The 21,550-nt window shown below is 39.4% G+C and overlaps 1 long non-coding RNA gene across 3 annotated transcripts in view; it reads right to left on the minus strand.

Moving 5' to 3' along the window:
• The window catches only part of LOC115836101, a 469,594-nt gene that overhangs the window by 12,514 nt on the left and 435,530 nt on the right, over positions 1–21,550 (minus strand). Inside the window, exon 1 of one of the 3 annotated variants that reach the window (XR_004031106.1) lies at positions 17,196–17,826. The exons of 1 other annotated variant lie outside the window; for it this stretch is intronic. This is a non-coding gene — a long non-coding RNA (uncharacterized LOC115836101). Of the gene's footprint in view, positions 1–10,269; positions 10,393–17,195; positions 17,827–21,550 lie in introns of those variants that run through there. One more of the 3 variants, XR_004031107.1, reaches the window with a different exon arrangement.

Below are 21,550 nucleotides of genomic sequence, written 5' to 3' on the forward strand. Positions count from 1 at the left end.
ATTGAGAGAAGAATTAAGTCTTAGTTTGGGTGGCCAGGAAAGGCCATCATGGGAAGATCACATTTCCTTAAGCTCTTTTTTCATCTTTTAAAATATTCATACTAACAAACACAATTTGAAATTGTATATTTATTTGTTTATATATTTATTTTAAGAAATGTAGGAAAGTGCAAAAACTGCAAAAATCTCTAAACTACACGTCTTGCAAGCTCAGTTGATTACTTCTTAAATAGTCATATCATGAATTTCGATTATACAATTTGCTTCTATTCCTTTTGAGTTCTTCAGAAAATATTTAGAGCTTACTATACTTTTTGAATGAATTTACATTTTTTTTCCTATTAATGGCAGCATAGCATGTTTTAAAGTTCTATTTTTGCAGGGGGCAGAGTCTTACTTAGCTTGAGGGTTACTTGAACATTTTTATTAGCAGCGGTTTTATTATCTATGATTAGATTTCACCTGGGCCAATTCATTACTCTCAAATTCCACACTTCAGAATAGGTAAATAAACTTAAAAATAGTCAAAGGCACAATTTAGGGCATAGATTACAAAACAAATCTAGCCTCTAACTAAGTAATAACCAGCAGAAAATGAAATAAAATTTTTTTTGGTGCATTAAATGAAAAATACAAGAAAATGTGTAACTATGTATTTTGGATAGAATTTGCAGGTTGTAAACTTAACAGAGGCCGGGTGTGGTGGCTCACACTTGTATTCCTAGCACTTTGGGAGGCTTAGGCGGGTGGATCACTTGAGATCACGAGTTTGAGAACAGCCTGGCCAACATGGTGAAACCCTGTCTCTACTAAAAATACAAAACTTAGCCGGCTGTGGTAGCAGGCACCTGTAATACCAGCTACTCAAGAAGGCTAAGGCAGGAGAATCACTCAAATGCAGGAGGCAGAGCTTGAGGTGAGCCAAGATTGTGCCATTGTACTGTAGCCTGAGCGACAGAGCGAGACTCCATCTGAAAAACAAAAAATTAAATTAAATTAAATAAATAAACAACAGAAAGTTAAGCAAACACAGGCTTCCCATATGAAGTAATTAGCATTATGCAAAGAGGGAACATGGCATTAATAAAGGATCCTAGACTTAGGATCTCCACTACTCCATTTAAAATGGGATCTTTTGGAATTCACAGCAGGTTTTCCTTAAGAAACAATGTTATACATGATGGCTTAGTGTACTGGTCAATCCAGGGAAAGTGATTTAATCCATAATATGACATTTGGGATAATATTGCACTAGACCAACGTATATTGGGACCATCACCTATATACAATGCTTATTAAAAAGATGTCTATTTAAGGTAAGTTCCTGAAAAATGAAAAATAATAGTATGGTGAGCAAACAATTGCTATAACAGTTAGAAGTTCAAAAGAAACTGAACAACCGAAGCCAAATTGAACAAACAGGTGTGAAGAATTCGATGGGAAAGAATAATGGGAAATGCTGCGATTGGTTTCTGACTTTAAGTAGCACTGATTTTTTTCTACAAGCACTATGTAAGTATTGGAATGCCTCTTAAAAGTAAGTTGTGCTAACTTGACTGGGCTGCTTTATAAACTCTTCACAAAATTTGATTCATGTTTTATTAAGATTACATTTGAGAGGCAAGTCCCTAGAACTTGAGACAAGCTGTAGCACTCACCTGCAAGTGTGGCTCACAAATCAGCAGACTTTGGAGCCATTGGTAAAGGCTACTTCCAGTTACAAAGTGAGAAGATAAAAGCAGCGTGTGCTGTAGACTGGGGTAGTATTTTCGAGTTCTGTCATTGGCACCTATCAGTGGCTGAGATATCCTGGGTTGAAGTCTGCAAGGTGTATTATGCATGAAAAGACATCTCCTGTTACTTCATTTTTGTAAAAGATTACCTCAATTCTCCTTAAGGGCTGGATGACATTGCATGAAGTGGCTGAAACTTACATCAAATGCTTTAATAACAGGTCAGCAAAAAGGCCAATGGTCTCAACTTTTATATTCCAACTGGCACAGCTACAGGAGTGGGCTATTTGCCAAAGACATTGAACCAAGCCTCGGAGAAGTAGAAACAGCTCAACCAGGTTCATTCAGCAGAGAATCGTGGTTAAAATATATTAAACCTAGATTCCTCAAATTCTGCTGGTAAAGTTAATCGGAATAGGGTAACACTTCGCATCCTTATGCTATGACTGGATCTCTCATGGGAATGAAATCTTAGCTTTAATTTTTAGCATTTAATTAAAGCTTCACAAGTATAAATATAAAAGTTATTGTTGTCACCTATGTTCCTTAGCGATGACAAGTAACATCTTATTTGTGCTAACATGAGGAATCCATATGATAAATATAGATTTAAAATATATCAATGTGTAAGATCTTATTTTTTCACCTTAATGTTGGCACCTATGTAATTTAGCTGAAACATTTTTAGAATTCAAGTGAGCTATGCACACCTCTGGGGAAATCTTGCTGGCCAGCTTTCCAGAGTTTCCATACAGGGATATTCACTCTTTAGCTGAGCCTTTGCCTAATTGTATTATTTTAGATGATGGGTTGCCTTGTGAGTAAATGATGAAAAGATGGAAGCCATAATATATAGTAGCACACACCAGCTCTGTGGAAAATAAATAGCTAACTTTAAAAGAATGTTGTTCCGAAAGTCAAGGGCAATTTTAAAGAAGCAGTGAGTAGGCCAACTCAATAATGAGTAACTGGTGCCTCATTGCTCCTCAGAGGCTCACACACGTTCTGGGGGTGTGTGTGGGGCCCAGCCTGGAGACTGACAGACAACATTCTTCACCTAGTGAGGATGGTCTAAAAACATATACATTTTAAGAAACGAAAACCTAATAATATCTTGGCCAAGTTATGCGTGTATTATAAAAACAAAGCTAAGAAAGGTGAGTTAATGAATGAAAATTAGAAATACAAGTTCTGCAATATCCATGGCATTCATGGGAGTGCTGGATTAATTTATTTAAAATTGCACCCATTGGCAGATGCGAAAAAAAAACCAGAACATTATCTGTACATTATCCTGTACTTCTTGCCCTCAGGGGTAACATTTTTACTCCTTTAGAGATCAACCCAGCACTTTTCACTGCCGACCACAAATTGCTTTACAAACTTTCATGTTGATTTTAACTGGATTGCCAGATTTGCTGCACAGCTTGAAGCAAATCACATCCCATAGTATCTGATAAGAGCTTGTAAAAGAGTGGTACATGTTTCATTTAAGGGAACGAATAGTTGCCTCAGAAACCGTCTGGTCGGTCTGTTAATTAGGTGACTGGATGGAATTGCGAGAAACACACTACGGACGGACCCTTACACACAGAACCGAACACTGGCCCCAATGTGTTTTGGGAAAATAATCCTTCAGGGATGAGCGTATTAGCTCCAGATATCAAACTTTAATAGTAGAGAAATTGCATGTATTATTAAACGCCAACTTTACATTTGAGGTCTACGGGATGCATATTTTTCTTTCAAAAGTTGTACTTCTTTCAGGACGGGGATGAAACTGTGTCACCACCCAAATCTAGGATACTTCTACTTCTACAGTAGTGAAAAAAAAATTCCATATAGTTTATTTGTAAGTTGTAAAAGCATACATGTTCACATACACCTGCCCCTTCTTCTAAAATTTTTAAAGAAAATGTTTCTGTCTTATTTACAGCTCCCTGAAAAGTAATGTTATTAAAAATAAACGTGTTTATTCCACTGGACACCTGGGTTTAAATACCCATGAGAGACCGCAGTGCTGTGGTTCAGTATCAAAAGTGACTGCCCACGAGAGGTCACAGTGCTGTGACTCAGTGTGGTCAAGGACAATGCCTACTACGTGCCTTACAGAATTAGAAAAAGGGGCTTTTAATTGTATTTATTGGTCTTTAAAATTTTGTTGTTTATATTCAGTAAAACAATACTGAAAAAATGTTTTTGCCATAAATTAATATCATTATAACATCAGAAGAGAAAAATCTCTAAGACATTTTAAGGAGAATTAAAAATAGTAATATCAAGTAAATCAGCCAGTATTTATACGTTCACATCACACTATGAGAATGAAAATTCACTGTTTCTTGTGCATATTCAAATAAATAACAATATGAGTGTAAAATCTTTCAATTCTTCAGTCTGTTGAAAAGCCTGTGGAAAAACTAGAATCTATATTCCAGGTACTCCAGAGTATAGTAATGAAAATACTTATATTAAAAACAGAAAGGACGGCCGTGTGCATTGGCTCATGCCTGTAATCTCAGCACTTTGGGAGGCCGAGGTGGGCGGATCATGAGGTCAGGAGATCAACACCATCCTGGCTAACACGGTGAAACCCCATCTCTACTAAAAATACAAAAAATTCGCTGGGCGTGGTGGCGGGCAGCTTTAGTCCCAGCTACTTGGGAGGCTGAGGCAGGAGAATTGCTTGAACCCAGGAGGTGAAGCTTGCAGTGAGCCGAGATCACACCACTGCACTCCAGCCTGGGTGACAGAGTGAGACTCGGTCAAAAAAAAAAAAAAAAAAAAAAAACCAGAGAGGATATGACATTTTTTTTTTTTTGAAAAGTGAGCAATTAGAAATTATAAATTTGATATGTAATTATATACAAAATGCAATTTATAGATATATTTTCTAGGAGCCAGTTGCACCATCAGTGCATTAGCCCTAAGCCTGTGTTTCAGACTTGTGAATTAGAAGGTTCTGCCTCTCAAGAGGAGGCCTCAAGGCTAAGAGTGAAGAGGCTGCCAGTCCACGCATGAGAGCCAGGGGTCAGCTCTCAGCTCGAAGGAAAGGATCAGCCCAGGAAATATTTTACAGCCACAAAGAACCTTGACCTTTTCCACTCTTCTCTTTTTCCTATTTCCCCTTCTCCAGCCCCCTCCTCTAGCTCATCCCAATAATAGAGTAAAATCAAAGCATCCTGAATATTTACTAAGTGCTACATACCTTGTGAACTATTTCACTTGCAGTATCCCTAATACAGTTTCAATAAACCATGACCAGTAAAGTAATAAGCATTGTTTGAAAGAAAAAAATAGCCTAATAAACTTCTTGTCAGACACACAAAAAGCTTTTCTTTTGTACATGTCTATGGTAAATTGCTTTGCATGACAGCACATAATCTAACCAAAGTGGATGTTCTCTGTTTGATCTGATTGTCTGAACAAAAAAAAGCATGTATTTTAAATTTCTTTCTTTAATGAAGTATACTCTATGAGAGACAATTTCTTATTGAGGCATATTTGGACTTCTATCAAACCTATTATTGATCTCTTCATCTTTTTCCCCCTACTAGTCCAGGAAATGGGAGCTACTGAAATCACAGGATCTGCTCGCGGCTTCCAAACACTCTCTGCGGATAGTATGACCACGTCCATGTCCTCCTCTGGCTCCAGTGGGGCCCTTTTCATGGACCCCAGGCCCTTCCCTGTTTCTCCCAGAGGGGGAAGTCCAAGGCAGGGTCTGCATCTCCCTTGTCTTTGCAAGCCCCACAACAGCTCTCCTGGACAGTGTCTAAACTAAAACTTCTTGGTTGTTTAGTCTGGTTATACGTGTTACAAATTCCCCATTTCCTGTGGGGTTCATAGAGAGCTACAAAATTATAATAAAACTTCAATAGAAATTTCTGACTCCATTTTTTAAATATTACCAAATCTTCTAAGGTTCTAAGACCCTTTGCTGTGAAGGTAGGTAGAGAACCACTCTAATACAGAACAGCGTTTGTTTTTCTCTCTCAAAGGGAATTGGGACTGTTTGGAAAGTCACGGAAATTTGCTATATACTTTAAAAATCTAGAATGCCTTCCCAACTGGCACACTCAGGATATGAGGAAGCAATGTCACTGCAAATCACTCCTGAACTACATTTAAACTGAGCAACTCGGTTTAGGATGCCCAGAGCATCCTCAGAACCCTTGTCATCAAGGCTTAGGTAGAAACCTCTGCTCTTCAAATCGTGCCTTCCTTTCAGATCTAGTTAATTCTAGTCAGGATTCTAGGAAGGCCTCCCTCTGAAGACAATGCAAAAATAAAAAGAGCCACAGACCTTCCTTTAGTTGACAGCTTTCCATCATTTTCTGAATCAACTGTGATTCAAACTTTAAAAAACCTGGTGACTCCCTAGACTCTGGGGCATCTGGTGGTGCCAAACTGGGATTACCCTGACAATTTCGGAGGACAAAGATCTTCGAGGAGGGCAGCTCTAGGGAGAGTTTAGTCAGATCTGAAGTTGTGTCTCACAGACGCAGCATCCACTGACCCCTGACTTTCAGTTCATATTTTAGAACTGTTCCCAGGGGATGGAGATAAGGCAGTCATCAATCAGGAAACAGTCAAATATGTGCAGATGACTGAGAACAGCTCTCCTTGAATGCCAGTCATGGGAGTTTAGGAATGATCATTCCTCTACATAGTTCTCTTAAAAAAAGTGAAATAAAATTTGCTGTATTTCATTAGAGTTGCAGAAATAAGACAACAAACACATCCTCAATTAGGTTAAAAACCACACAGCTCTGGCAGCAATGTTATCATTTACATCAAGTTCCTTGGCTAAATGAGCAATTTCCATGTCTAGTTTACATGAGCTCAACTATAAGTGTGACAGAATTGGCATCAAATAATGGCATGGGTTCAGATCTGGTTTTGATTACCAGGATTTCTAGAGTATGTTTTTGTGTTTAACTCTTTTTTGTAACTTTGCCCGTGAATGTTTGTCTAACTTCTGCCTCCTGAGCACTCAGTTTCAATTCCCTGACATACGTCTACGCTTTGCAATTTGTGTCTTGTAGTCCTTGCCGGAGTCCCGCTGCTCCTGAACGCATGCCCTGAGGCAGCGTGCCTGCACAACCAGCTTCCATCTGAATGCTTTAGACATGTGCTGCATTCAGGCAAGACCCCTTTGGATCTTCCCAATTAGAGCAAAATCGCTAGCATTTAACTTCTAATTTTACAAGTAACAGTGATTTGCAATTAGTAACAGACATCAAGATGACTTGTGACCAGCATTATACATGCTATTAATTTCCACCCATCTATAATTAATTTTACAATGGCATTTGGCTAAATGCTTATTATAGGAAAATCTGTCGTTGAGAACCAGAATTACTACCTTTACAAATATATTATTTTCTCTGTAAGAGAATTCTGAATACTTTCACCAGAAGTACATTTTTAAAGTTAGTATTTTGTATTCATAGAACTAGATTAAATAATATCCTGTTGAGTGAATGATATTTTAAGATTACAACCTGAATTGCTTATTATGGCTTTCTAAATTCATACCTGTTCTGCAACAGAATATTTAAAAATTTAAGTATTGAAAATAGTCTAAGCAAAGAAAATTGCTACTTGTTAACTTTGGAAGACTTGAAGACATAAAATTTCACCAAGTCACAGATTTATAAAAATTTCTTTTTGGGGGAATTTTCAAGCATTGTGAAACTGTTACTGAAAACAAAACATTAAAACATTAGCACTTGTTTTAAAAAGCAGGAAGACAATCACCTCTGTAAGAAACACAGAGCTAATTATTATGTGTCCTAGGGAATGCTGTCGCAATCAGTCAACTTATAGAAGCATGATTTTCTTTTTATTCAAGTTGTCCCTTTGCAAAAGATCCCTTTGGATATTATTTCTGTGAATAAATAATTCACTGTCTTCTTCATATTCAAAGGTATGCTTTTGAAATATATGTATATATGACTCTTTAGTATGTGCTTAATTTTTTTCTCCAACGATGGCTGTAAGAATGCACAGACTACAAGAGACAATAGTGAGAAAGCTGAGAAAGCTGGTGATCCACACTCTCTCCACTGGAAGCCTACAGGGAGCTTTCCCCTAGGGCCCAACGTGGTCAGCCTCAGAGCGACTAACTCTTCCTAATTCAAGAAACCAACCCTTGGCCAATGTACAGCGAGAACCCAGATTAATCGATTAATGCACAGTGAAAACTATAATTCTCACAAAGACAAAATCTTGTCAGCAAGTATCTCTGTCCACCATAGCCTGGTTTTTAGCAAATGAAATATTTGAAATTCAGTGACCACAACATCTGCTCCTCAGGCCAGTATCTGGATGCTTATTGTCCATGTTCAGGTACATCCATCTCTAAGGATGTAGAGCCACACACCTTCTTTCATCTTATATCGTTTATTTTGTTATTTCCTATTCAGGGTAGGGACTTTTCATGGACAGAGAAGCTGAGGAGTATCAGATAAAGATGATCTGCATGTACTGGAAAATAATCTGTGGTTTATATGTAGGCCGATGGAAGCAAACCAGGGTAATATACATTTAGAGGCAGAGGGCTCTCACAATATCCTCTTCAAAAAACATTAGGATGAAAAGAGTTGCAGAACATTTCTGGTAAAATATATCATTAAAACTTAGGCTAACTTAACTCTTTCCACCTACACACTTTAGTAATTTACAAATAAATAGCGTTTAAGCATATATTTCATTTAAAACAGAGTCCACATGATTGAAATAGCTATGAAACTCTGAGAGACTCTCAATAGAACTCTTAGCTGCTTATTACTATCTCCTAAGAAAACAATTTAACTACCCTCTTCTCATTAAAGAGTAAATAAAAATAGTCTTCATGATATTATAAAGATCTAATAATACTTCCTTCGACTTGTAGGAACAAAAGAAGAATTTGTAGTTCACAGCCACATGAGATAGTCAAATGTTAAAAGGGAAAAAGAGCTATCGAAGTCAGGAAGCAAAACGCCTTCGGAGATAAAAGGTTATTTGTGGCTGAGTGAAAAAAATGGACAATGAGCAGAAAATAATTTATATTACAAAGTCTTTAGACATCATTTGCTTGGTAAGACATTATAGAAATATTTTTGGCCATTTGTTTGCTTTAAAATCCACTTAACTAAAAAGTGACTTCACAGTTTTAAAATGACATAATAACATAATCTATATGGTACTACACTGATAATCTCATCTAATCTTTCATTATGCTGTGACCAAGTCTTCCGTTAAAAGCCTAATTTTAGCCTGGCGCTGTAGCCCATGCCTGTAATCCCAGCACTTTGGGAGGCTGAGGCGGGCGGATCACAAGGTTAGGAGTTCGAGACCATCCTGGGTAACACGGTGAAACCCCGTCTCTACTAAAAATACAAAAATTAGCCGGGTGTGGTGGCGGGCGCCTGTAGTCCCCACAACTCGGGAGGCTGAGGCAGGAGAATGGCGGGAACCCGGGAGGCGGAGCTTGCAGTGAGCCGAGATTGCGCCACTGCACTCCAGACTGGGTGACAGAGCGAGACTTGGGCTCAAAAAAAAAAAAAAGTCTAATTTTCCTATTGTATGTATCAACATTTGATGTCCATATGATCTTTAAGCTGCTATAAAATTATCAAAAATTATGCTAGAAGAAATCTCAACTTGTATCTTTCTTGAGATATAGCTCTCAACATTTCAGTCTTTTTTAACTATGGTTTTAGAATTTTTACCTCTAGAATAAGAAAACAGAAAAAATATTCTTTTTTTTTGAGACAGAGTCTCACTCTGTCGCCCATGCTGGAGTGCGGTGGTGCAATCTCAGCTCACTGCAAGCGCCGCCTCCCGGGTTCACGCCATTCGCCTGCCTCAGCCTCGCGAGTAGCTGGGAGTACAGGCGCCCACCACCATGCCCGGCTAATTTTTTGTATTTTTAGTAGAGACAGGGTTTCACCATGCTGGCCAGGCTGGTCTCGATCTCTTGACCTCATGATCTCGCTGCCTTGGCCTCCCAAAGTGCAGGGATTACAGGCGTGAACCACTGCGCTGGGCCAGAAAAAAATTCTTATGCTATTTTTAACTGAATATATCCATATAATAAAGTGGTTCTAATTAATTAACTCCTTTTCAAACATTGGCAAATATTATATTATTTATTCTCTGAAAATACCTACAAGTTATCTCCACAAACCTATGCATCCTTCTTATTCTATCGATGGATGGAAATTTTAAAATTGTAAAAGCACCTCTGCATTGCTATATTAGTTCCCTATTGCTGCTGTAACAAATTACCGTAAATGCAGTTTATTAAAACAACGCAGACACATTATTTTACCATCTGGAGGACAGAAATCCAAAATGGGTCATCAGGGCTGCATTCCCGCTGGAGGCTGTAGGATAGAGTCTATTTCCTTTTCATCTCCAGCTTCTAGAGGCTCCTGCCTTCCATGGCTAGTGACCTTCCATCACTACAGCCTCTGCTTCCGTCATTGTATCTTCTCCTGCCTCCTTATCTTCCTTATAGGACCTCTGATTATCTTGGACCCACCTTGTAATGTAGAATAAATTCCCATCTTAAGATCCTTGGCGGGGCGCAATGGCCCAGGCCTGTAATCCCAGCACTTTGGGAGGCCGAGGCGGGCGGATCACGAGGTCAGGAGATGGAGACCATCCTGGCTAACATGGTGAAATCCCGTCTCTACTAAAAAAGTAAAATAAAAAATAAAAAAAGATCCTTTATCACTGCAAAGGCTTTTTTGCTATGTAACACGTTCAAGGATCCCAGGTACTAGGACGTGGACATCTTTGCAGGATGATTATTCTGCCTGCTACAGCTGCCTAGTGTTTGGTGTCCACTAAAACACTTTTTATTTCTCTGCTAATATTTTGTTGAGGATTTCGTGTCTTTGTTCAGGAGGAATCTATATTGCTCTGTAATTTTCTTTCCTTCTGACATCTTTTTCTGGTTTTGCCATGAGGCCTAAGTTGCTCTCAAAAACTAAGACAGTAAATGTTCTTTTCTATCTTCTGCTAGTGTCTACATAAAATTGAGATGACTTCTTCCTTCAACGTTTGATAGAATTCACACTTACATTTGAAGTGCTTGAGGAAATGTTTTTAGTTATAAATTCAATTCCCTTAATTTCTCTTTTTGGTAATTTGTGCCCTTGAGAAACTTTTCATGTCCTCTAAGCTTCAAATTTATTGAAATCTAGTTATTCGTGCTGTTTTTTAAAAATTATCTATTGGATAAATAGTAATGTCCCTTCCTCCAATTTTTTGATGTGTCTACTTAGTAGATTATCAATTTTTGTTTGTGAAAGAACAGCCTTTTTGGTTTATATTCATGTTTCCCTATTGCTTTTGTCCATTTAGTATTTCACTGGTTTCGGCACTATAATTTCCTACTTATTTTTCATTAGTTTTAATTTTCTCTATTTCTTCTAATTTCTTAAGGTGAAATCTTGTATCATTGATTTTGTGGCTTTCTCGTGTATGAATATATGCATCCAAAGTCCTAAATTTCCCTGTCACACTGTTTGCTTGGCATCCCTCAACCTTTAGCATGTTGATTCATTCATTGTCATTAAATTTAATTTAATTTGTAACATTTTTCATGAGCTCATAGGTTATTTGGAAGTATATAGTAAGATGCTATAGGAAAATCAGCTTGAGTATTTCTCACAAATATGAAGTTGGTTTAATATTAAAAAATCAGTGTAATATACCGTATCAATAAAATGATAACTTATGTTAATCTCTACAAATGAAAAAGTGTTCACAAAATTCAACATCCATTCATGATGAAAAATTATCAGAACACGAGGAATAGAAAGGAATTAGTGTAACTTTATACAGGATCTCTTCCAAGAAACTGAATCTATCCTTCTAATGGTAGAAGAATATTTTCTTCCATAAGATGAGGAAAAAGGCAGGAATGTCTACTATTACTTCTTTCCTGTATTGTACTGGAGGTCCTGCCAGAATTAGATGGCACTGGGCAGTGAAGAAATAAAAAAATAAAGGTATAAATTTGAAAGGAAGAAACATTGTTAGGTGACAGTTGTGTACATGGAAAAGCCTAAGAATCTACCAAAATGCTACCAGAACTCATATTTCTATCTATTATCAATGAACAATTGGAAATTACAATTTAAAAATAAATGCCAGATATTTTAAATTTTATTTTAAGTTCAAGAGTACATGTACAGTATGTGCAGGTTTGTTATATAGGCAAATGTGTATCATGGGGATTTGCTGTGCAGATTATTTCATCACCCAGGTATGAAGCCTGGTACCCGTTAGTTATTTTTCCTGATCCTCTCCCACCTCCTACCTTCCACCCTCCAATAGGCCCCAGTGTGTGTTGTTCCCCTCTATATGTCTGTGTGTTCTTGTCATTTAGCTCCCCTATAAGTGAGAACATGCTGTATGGTTTTCTGTTCCTGCATTACTTTGCTAAGGATAATGGCCTCCAGCTTCATCCATGTCCCTGCAAAGGACATGATCTCATTCTTTTTTATGGCTGCATTGTATTCCATGCTGTATATATACCATATTTTCTTTATCCAGTCTATCATTGACGGGCATTTAGGCTGATTCCATGTCTTTGGTATTGTGAATAGTGCTGCAGTGAACAAACACGTGCATGTGTCTTTATAATAAAATGATTTCTATTCCTTTGGGCACATACCCAGTAATGGGGTTGCTGGGTCAATGACATAAGTACCATTTCCAATTTTATTTTATTTTTTATTTTTTATATTTATATTTTTTGAGACAGAATCTCGCTCCATCACCCAGGCTGGAGGGCAGTGGTAGGATCTCGGCTCACTGCAAGCTCCACCTCCTGGGTTCACACCATTCTCCTGCCTCAGCCTCCTGAGCAGCTGGGAATACAGGCACCCGCCACCACACCCGGCTAATTTTTTTTTTGTATTTTTAGTAGAGATGGGGTTTTACCGTGTCAGCCAGGATGGTCTCGATCTCCCGACCTTGTGATCCACCCACCTCGGCCTCCCAAAGTGCTGGGATTACAGGCCTGAGCCACTGTGCCTGGCCAAATACCATTTTCAATGTTATAAAAAAATAAATATTTAGGGATAAGTTTGGAAAAAATGTGCAAGATGTAGCATAGAGATAGAGATGTAGATCAATGGTACAGAATAGAGAATACAGAGGGAAACCTAAAAAATATGGTCAATTGAATGAGAGTTTCTGTTGCTCTACATCCTCGCCAGCATTTGGTGCTGTCAGTGTTTTGGTTGTAACCATTTAGATATGCAATGCTATTTTGTTTTAATTTGCATGTAGTATCCAGCTGCTTCAGCATCATTTGTTAAAAAGGCTATCATTATTTTCCCTTTGCATTACCCAGGTGCCTTTGTTGAAAATGAGGTAGCCATGATTATAGTGGTTTATTTCTACGCTCTGTATTGTTTTCATTGATCTGTATGTCTATCCTTATGCAAATATCAGACTGCTTTAATTACCATAGCTTTATAGTAAGCTTTGGAATCAGGCAGCATAATTCTTCTAATTATGCTCTTTCTTGAAATTGTTTTTTGACAATTCTAGGGGATTTTTGTTCGCTTGTTCATTTTTGCTTTTCCATAAAAATTTTAGGATTGGATTGTCAACTTCTTTAAAAGCCTGGTAGAATTTTGATAGGAATTGCACTGAATCTATAGATTAATTGCTGTCTTAACACTATTGAATCTTCTGATACATGGGCATATATATTTCTCCATTTGTTTAGAATGTAAGCATGTGCGTATTTTTTCTCAGCTCTTTAAGTTTCCAGTGTTCATATTTTTGCACTTGTTTTCTTAAATTTATTTCTAAGTATTTTATTATTCTTAAATGGGATTGTTTTCTTAATTTTATTATCAGATGTTTTATTACTAAAATAAAGAAATAAAATTGAGTTTTTATAATCTTGTAATCTGTGACATTGCTAAAATTATGCATTAGTTCTATAATTTTATAATTCCCTAAGATTTCCTATATACAATATGTTTTCTATGAATGACACCTTCATTTATTACTTAACATATTATTTCAAAGAACTATATTTTAAAATTTCTTTTTAAAAAGTGTATTCAGAAATCTTTTACGAATAGCATTTTACATTTGCCGCATATAAATTGCATATTTCCTTTCAACATCTTAATTAATATGGTTCCATTAATTGAAACCTGGCCCTTAAGAGGTATCCATAGGGACACAGGAGTACTTACTGTGCCATCCAGAGGTTACTTCCTGCAGCATTATAGAAGCTGTTCAGTTTCTGATAATTCTTGAAATTCACTAGCCTGTGTGAGTCTCCCAAGCTGTCAATAGTGATCATATGGATGACTAGCAGAACCTTGAACATACTGTAGGCAACAGTAGCTACTCAAGTATTAGTTGAATGAGTTTATTTCTGACTCCTCCTAATCCTCAAATCAGTTTGTCTTCCTACAAAGGACATTAAAGAAGAGGCATAAAGTTCAAACTTGATTAAGGCTCAAGTTCAAACTTAAGGCTTTCATCTCTCTGCAGTTGGGATAGGTACATATAAAACCTTTTACTACATCTTAGACTCATCTACTGTGAATTAGGTTCATTTACATACAAACACATACACACACACACACACAAGAAAAAAACTCAATGTAAACATAAGTGAAAATTCTTTTAAACACCATTTCCAGGGGAAAATAATGGGAACAAAAAATTATTTTCCTGTAAATCCTTTAATCCTTTCTTTAGAAAAAGTCACACTCTTTTTTTTTTTCTACTTCTGTCCTAATTCCTGAAGTTCCTCTGAGAATGGATTGTATAATCTGAAAGCGTTTTAGACACATGTATTATGGCTCTATTTTTGAATGCCTAAGATACTGGAGAAATTTAATAATTACCTTTTATCTAAAAGATAAAATATGGCTTCATTTCCCAAAAGTCAAAGGACTGTCTTGTGGTGTCCAATTCTGAGCTCAGATCAGTCATCTCAGTCAGCTTAAGCTATTATTACTCGTAGTCTAAAAATTATTTTTGTTCCCCTAGACCTCTATATAGCCCCCCTCACTTCTTCCTTAAGAGACTGAGAATTTTTCAAGCCCACTCATATCAATGTGATATTGTAGATTCAAGATTAAATGTGATGTTCACTGTTTTTTGTATTGAAAAGGCATGACTCCTCATGTACAAGATGATTCTACATTTTTGAATTCCAAAATAAATTTGTTTCAATGTTGTATAAGATTGAAGGTGTCCACCCTGATAAATGTTTTTCCAAACAAACTATAAGTGATCTTACTATGACTGCCTATTAAATTATATTTTTTAAAAGTAGACCCTATTGTTTTTGCATATTTTAAAAGTCAATGTTCACTGATTTTCTGATAAGCTATACTTCATATATGTTCTTTTATATAACCACTGTATATTCAAATTGGATGCTTGCTATTAGCATGAACAGCATCTTTATTAACTGATTTTGTACATTATCTAGTATAAGGAGGAAGCCACAAAGAATACATCATATTTTCCAAATGCAGGTAGAATCTCATATGAGTTTTCACTAGAAAGGAAAATTAAATTTTCTTTTTACAGTTTTTGGCATGGTCCAAATACAGGATATTTTGTGAGACAAGGATCTGGGAAGAAAGAAAGGAATGATGTGTTTATATTATGCTTGTGAGTAAGTCTAGGACTACAGCTTTATCACTGAACTGAGGTCTTGTTCACCAATCAATGTAATAGAAATGGCAGTTAAGAAACAGATATTCATGCCAAAACTAGAGGTTGCATTCAAGCCTGCATTCAGAGAAGTTAAAAGTTCTAAAAACAAAACAAAGTAGAAACTGGAGCTAAATTAACCTTGGAGAATCAAAAGTAGACTAAAGACAGAAAGAAATGAAGGCAGATTCTAGAAGGCGTATTTTCGGCCTCAACATTGGCCTAATATAGATGAAAACCTGAATGTGCTTTTTCCAAAAATAGAGAGGAAAATTCCTTTGTGTGTGAGACCTCAAGTCTTTAAGGAGGTGTAGGATGGAGTTTTATAGACTAAAATTATCAAGTTCAAATGAGCAAGTGTTACATTTTCAAGAAAGAAAGAGCTGGATCATGTCAAGGGTTGATGTTGGGAAATACATATGAAACCTGGAGGTCACATTAGTTCCAGAGGTGCTGATGTGAGAGACAAAACATGTTAGTGAATGCAAATGACCAGTTTGGATTCATTTATTCAACTTAAGCAGAGAGCAGAATTTCCTCTGGGTCATAGTCTGCTCTTGAAAAGTGTAGAATAGGCTCATTAATCTGATAGTCTATCCTCCAGCAAACATTACTGTCATAAGGGACAATATTAGTAAATAAAGGAAAGCAATATCTCCTGTTTCCAACCAATGAATGATCTAGGTAATTTCCTCTTATATAATAAATGAAGGATATTAAATGTGTATATACATGTGTGTATATGTGTGTATACATATATATATGTTTGACCTTCACCATACATTTTAAAAATTAAATTGTAGTATTTATTGATGCTTTCCTGATCTTTGCTAGAAATAATTGCTCTTTATTATACTTTTGGGAGAATATATCCGTGTAACCCTCTTTTGAGAATTGACAATGTAGAATTCTCACAGAACAAAGGATCTCACCAAAAACATGTTTTATTTCACTTTTAGTCTCTGGGTTCTGGTATAACATACATGCTGAGTTTTAGCACATTTTTAGTAAATTTGCTTTGCTTAAAGCTATTAGTTAGAATTACATAGAGACAATTAGTCATGCATTACGTTTCACCTGTAGAGAGAACTGAATGCTATTTTAAAATAGGAATAACTCGAGTTGCAAGAAACGGAAACAACCCACAGAGCGCTGACATAGCCAGTTGGCGCTTCATTACATCTTTCCACAATTACTTAGAATTCACTGGATGAAACATTTGCTACAAATCATTGCTAATGCAGCATCTTAACCTCAAAATGAGCCGGTACATTTCTATTAAACGGCCTTAATGAACAACTTAAGAAGTAAAATACCCCACTATGTTATAATGCATTTTTTCTCCCTCTTCACGTTATTTATGTTGTTGATTTTTTTTTTTAGTACTAATTTTCACAACTAGGAGAACGCTGATAACAGAAAAATTTCTCCAGACAATTCTGGTCACCCCAAGATCTCACTGGCCAGTGCAAGATTTTTGTGGGTGCTTTATAGAGTAAACTTTTCTCTCCATTTCAAATGTTTTCAGCACTTTTTTAGGAGGACTGCTGATTGTTTGCTCAATTATAGTAGAGATGTTTAATTCTATTTGCAACCATCAGTGACTTAAAGAAAGGTGGAAAAGCAATCACATGAAGAGCCACAGAGCTCAGTGATGTTTTAGGTTTTGCTGATGTTTTTATGTTTTCTCTTAAAATTATGTTTCCAGTGTAATGATCTTTCTAAGTTATATAAAATAGAAGAACAAAGCACTCTGGAGGAAGAATGGTGCTACCAGCATGCCTCCTTGGGGTTGGCAGCCTGGCTAAGTAGTTTTGCAGAGTTCTTGGGTAGAGGTAAGCCAGTTGACATAAAGAATTCAACAAACTTCCAGGCCTCTTGCTTGCCTGAAGCAGAAATATGACACCCATACTGAGAAATAATGGGAGATGGCCTTGCTCCGTCACTGTAGAATATAAAGGTAAAGACGACCCTCAAATAAACCTGCAATGAATGGAAAGAGCCAAGGCCAGTAGGGGCCTGGGCAACCACGAGATGGGTCATTGTGCTGGTGTGGAAGGGGGTCCACTGTCCGGGAGGGCTGGTTGTGGTTTGGGGACAGGGAAGAAGTGAGTGTCTCAGGATCAGGGCAGTTGCTCATGCCACAACTATTGTGGCCTAGCTTTAAGATGAAGAAATGTGCTCAGCTGAAAAAGCACTTTCAGCAGATAAAAGGACCAAGGACCTTGAATTCCTTCCCCATTTGGTGTGGTTTTGTCTCATTTGGATGAATCCGTCTTACCTTCAGCCATTACCCGTTTGGTGTGGTGGTGTCTCATTTGGATGAATCCGTCTCACCTTCAGCCATTCCCCGTTTGGTGTGGTGTTGTCTCATTTGGATGAATCCGTCTCACCTTCAGCCATTCCCCGTTTGGTGTGGTGTTGTCTCATTTGGATGAATCCGTCTTACCTTCAGCCATTCCCCGTTTGGTGTGGTGTTGTCTCATTTGGATGAATCCGTCTTACCTTCAGCCATTCCCCGTTTGGTGTGGTGTTGTCTCATTTGGATGAATCTATCTTACCTTCAGTCATTCCCCGTTTGGTGTGGTGTTGTCTCATTTGGATGAATCTATCTTACCTTCAGCCATTCCCCTTTGGTGTGGTGGTGTCTCATTTGGATGAATCTGCCTTACCTTCAGCCATTCCCCGTTTGGTGTGGTGTTGTCTCATTTGGATGAATCTATCTTACCTTCAGTCATTCCCTTGATGCTGTAATTGTCTGTGCATAATCCTCTAGCAGGAACGTCACTGCAGACGGCTTTTATAAAATGCCAAATAGTGTCTCTAAACTTCTAATTTTAGAGCTCCCGGAGAAGGCTAAGCCCCAAAGCAGCTCAGTCTGTCTGGAGTCCCACTGGGGTCTTGTGAAAAAAGTTACGTACATTCTTATCTAGTATAGTTTGTATATGTTTTGCCTCCAAATCTCACATTGAACTGTGATTCCCTGTGTTGGAGGTGGGGCCTGGTGGGAGGTGTTTGGGTCACAGGGCAGATTCCTCAGAAAGGGCTTGATGCCATCCTTGTGACAATGAGTGACTTCTTGCTCTATTAGTTTTCTTGACATTGATTGCTGAAAGCATCCTGATGCCTCCCTCTTCTCTCTCTCCCTCTGTCTTGCATCCCCTCTTGCTATCCTACTCTTCTTCACCTTCCGTCATGATTGGAAACTTCCTGAACCCCTCACCAGAAGCACATTTAACACTGATGACTAGTACCATGCTTCTCAAACATTTTTATAGTGATATTTTCTTGACACTTCTTGCATCACTGGGCTTCTCAAGTCTTTCTTTAAATATGAGTGTTGGCCACAGCTCTATCTTTAGACTCCTAATGTTTTCACTTGGCCACAATGGCCACTTAATTGTTGAAGATTCCAAAATCTATACCTCTAGCTTAGTATATTTTGCTGAAATAAAGACCCTCACATCCACATGTCCCCAGGTCATATTTATGTGCACATCCCACAGGTTGCTCGGATGTAGGACTTCTGGCCCATTTTGACTCCATCTCTTCATAGTCACATCCACATGTCCCATCTATATAACCAACTTCCAAAAAGTTCTCTCTCTCTACACTCCCCTTACCTTCACCACTCTTTAAAACAATGATTTAAATCCCACTAACCAATTTTATTCCATCCGGTGTGACACCTCCCCTTCACCTTCCCAGCTGCCGACAGACAGACTTTTCTAAAACACAAATCTGTATCAGTCAATTTTCTTCACAGGAAACTCCTGCCTTCTTGAAGGCAGCCTAAATTTGCTCAGACCTCTCCACTGTTAACTCCTTTCGCTCCCCCCATATGTATGCTTTCTCCAGCAGAATGGAGTTTCCTGCCACTCTGCAAGTTTTGGCATGATTTCTGCCTCTGTGTGTTCAGAGACCCGTCTTGGTGAACACTTGTTCCTGTTCTCAGGTCCCTTCATCTAACAAGTTCTCATCTTCCTTCAAATTCAGCTCTAGTGTCAAGACCACCGAAAGACTTCTCTGCATGTATCCACCTGTTTTTGCCTCCTGTTACGTTGCACCCTGTACACAGCGCTATCATTACACTATTTTCTCCAGTGAGGCTCTAGTTTCATATTAGTTAACACATAGTACTTTACTTAAGCCTCACAAGTAACCTAATAAGAAACGCCTATGATTATGTCGTTTTAGAGATCAATAAAATGAGGGACAGAAAATTGAAAACAAAAAATTAACTAAGGCCACACACTAAGTGGCCTTTGCACCTCACAGACCCTGCGCCGCACCTCAGACCCTGCGCCGCACCTCACAGACCCTGCGCCGCACCTCACAGACCCCCCCCCCCCCCCCCCCCCCCCCGCCCACCTCACAGACCCTGCGCCCACCTCACAGACCCTGCGCCTCACCTCAGACCCTGCGCGCACCTCACAGACCCTGCGCCGCACCTCACAGACCCTGCGCCGCACCTCACAGACCCTGCGCCGCACCTCAGACCCTGCGCCGCACCTCACAGACCCTGCGCCGCACCTCACTGCGCCTCATCTCAGACCCTGCGCGCACCTCACAGACCCTGCGCCGCACCTCAGACCCTGCGCCTCACCTCAGACCCTGCGCCTCACCTCAGACCCTGCGCCTCACCTCAGACCCTGCGCCGCACCTCACAGACCCTGCGCCTCACCTCACAGACCCTGCGCCTCACCTCACAGACCCTCGCCTCACCTCACAGACCCTGCGCCGCACCTCACAGACCCTGCGCCTCACCTCACAGACCCTGCGCCGCACCTCACAGACCCTGCCCGCACCTCACAGACCCTGCGCCTCACCTCACAGACCCTGCGCCTCATCTCAGACCCTGCGCCGCACCTCACAGACCCTGCGCCGCACCTCAGACCCTGCGCCTCATCTCAGACCCTGCGCCGCACCTCAGACCCTGCGCCTCACCTCAGACCCTGCGCCTCACCTCACAGACCCTGCGCCTCACCTCAGACCCTGCGCCTCACCTCACAGACCCTGCGCCTCACCTCACAGACCCTGCGCGGCACCTCACAGACCCTGCGCCTCACCTCAGACCCTGCGCCTCACCTCACAGACCCTGCGCCTCACCTCAGACCCTGCGCCTCACCTCAGACCCTGCGCCTCACCTCAGACCCTGCGCCGCACCTCACAGACCCTGCGCCGCACCTCACAGACCCTGCGCCTCACCTCAGACCCTGCGCCGCACCTCACAGACCCTGCGCCTCATCTCAGACCCTGCGCCTCACAGACCCTGCGCCGCACCTCACAGACCCTGCGCCTCACCTCACAGACCCTGCGCGGCACCTCACAGACCCTGCGCCTCACCTCAGACCCTGCGCCTCACCTCACAGACCCTACGCCGCACCTCACAGATTCACAGACGCTGCACCGCACTGCACGGACACTGCATTTTCGTAGATACTGCATCACACTTTACAGACGCTGCACCACACTTCACAGATGCTGCATTTATTTTACACAGTGAAGGTTTATGGCAATTGTGTGTTGCGCAAGTCTATTGGCACAGTTTTTTTTTTTTTTAAACGTGCTCACTTTCTGTCTGTCATATTTTGGTAATTCAATACTTCAAACTTTTTTTGTGATGATTACATCTGCTATGGTGATCTGTGATCAGCAATTTTTGCTGTGACTTTTCTAATTGTTTTGGAGCACTACGAACCATGCACATATGAGATGGCAAACTTCACTGGTAAATGCTGTGTGTGGTCTGTGTGCTCCAGTGACCGGCATTCCTAGGCCTCCCTCCCTCTCCACAGGCCCTTTTATTCCCTGACACACAATCATATTAAAATTAGGCTGATTAATAACCTCACAACGGCTGCTAAATGTTTAAAAGGAAGAGTTGCACATCTGATTTTAAAATCGAAAGCTGGAAATGATGAAGCTTAGTGAGGAAGGCATGTTGAAAGCTGAAACAAACCAACAGCTGGGCCTCTTGTACCAAATTGTTAGCCAAGTTGTGAATGGTAAGGAAAAGTTCTTTAAGGAAATTAAAAGTGCTACACCAATGAACTCATGAATGATAAGAAAGCAAAACATCCTGGGCAGGTGGGTCACCTGAGGTC

This window comes from Nomascus leucogenys, chromosome 7b (genome assembly GCF_006542625.1).
Source record: "Nomascus leucogenys isolate Asia chromosome 7b, Asia_NLE_v1, whole genome shotgun sequence".
NCBI classification, from domain to species: Eukaryota; Metazoa; Chordata; class Mammalia; order Primates; family Hylobatidae; genus Nomascus; species Nomascus leucogenys.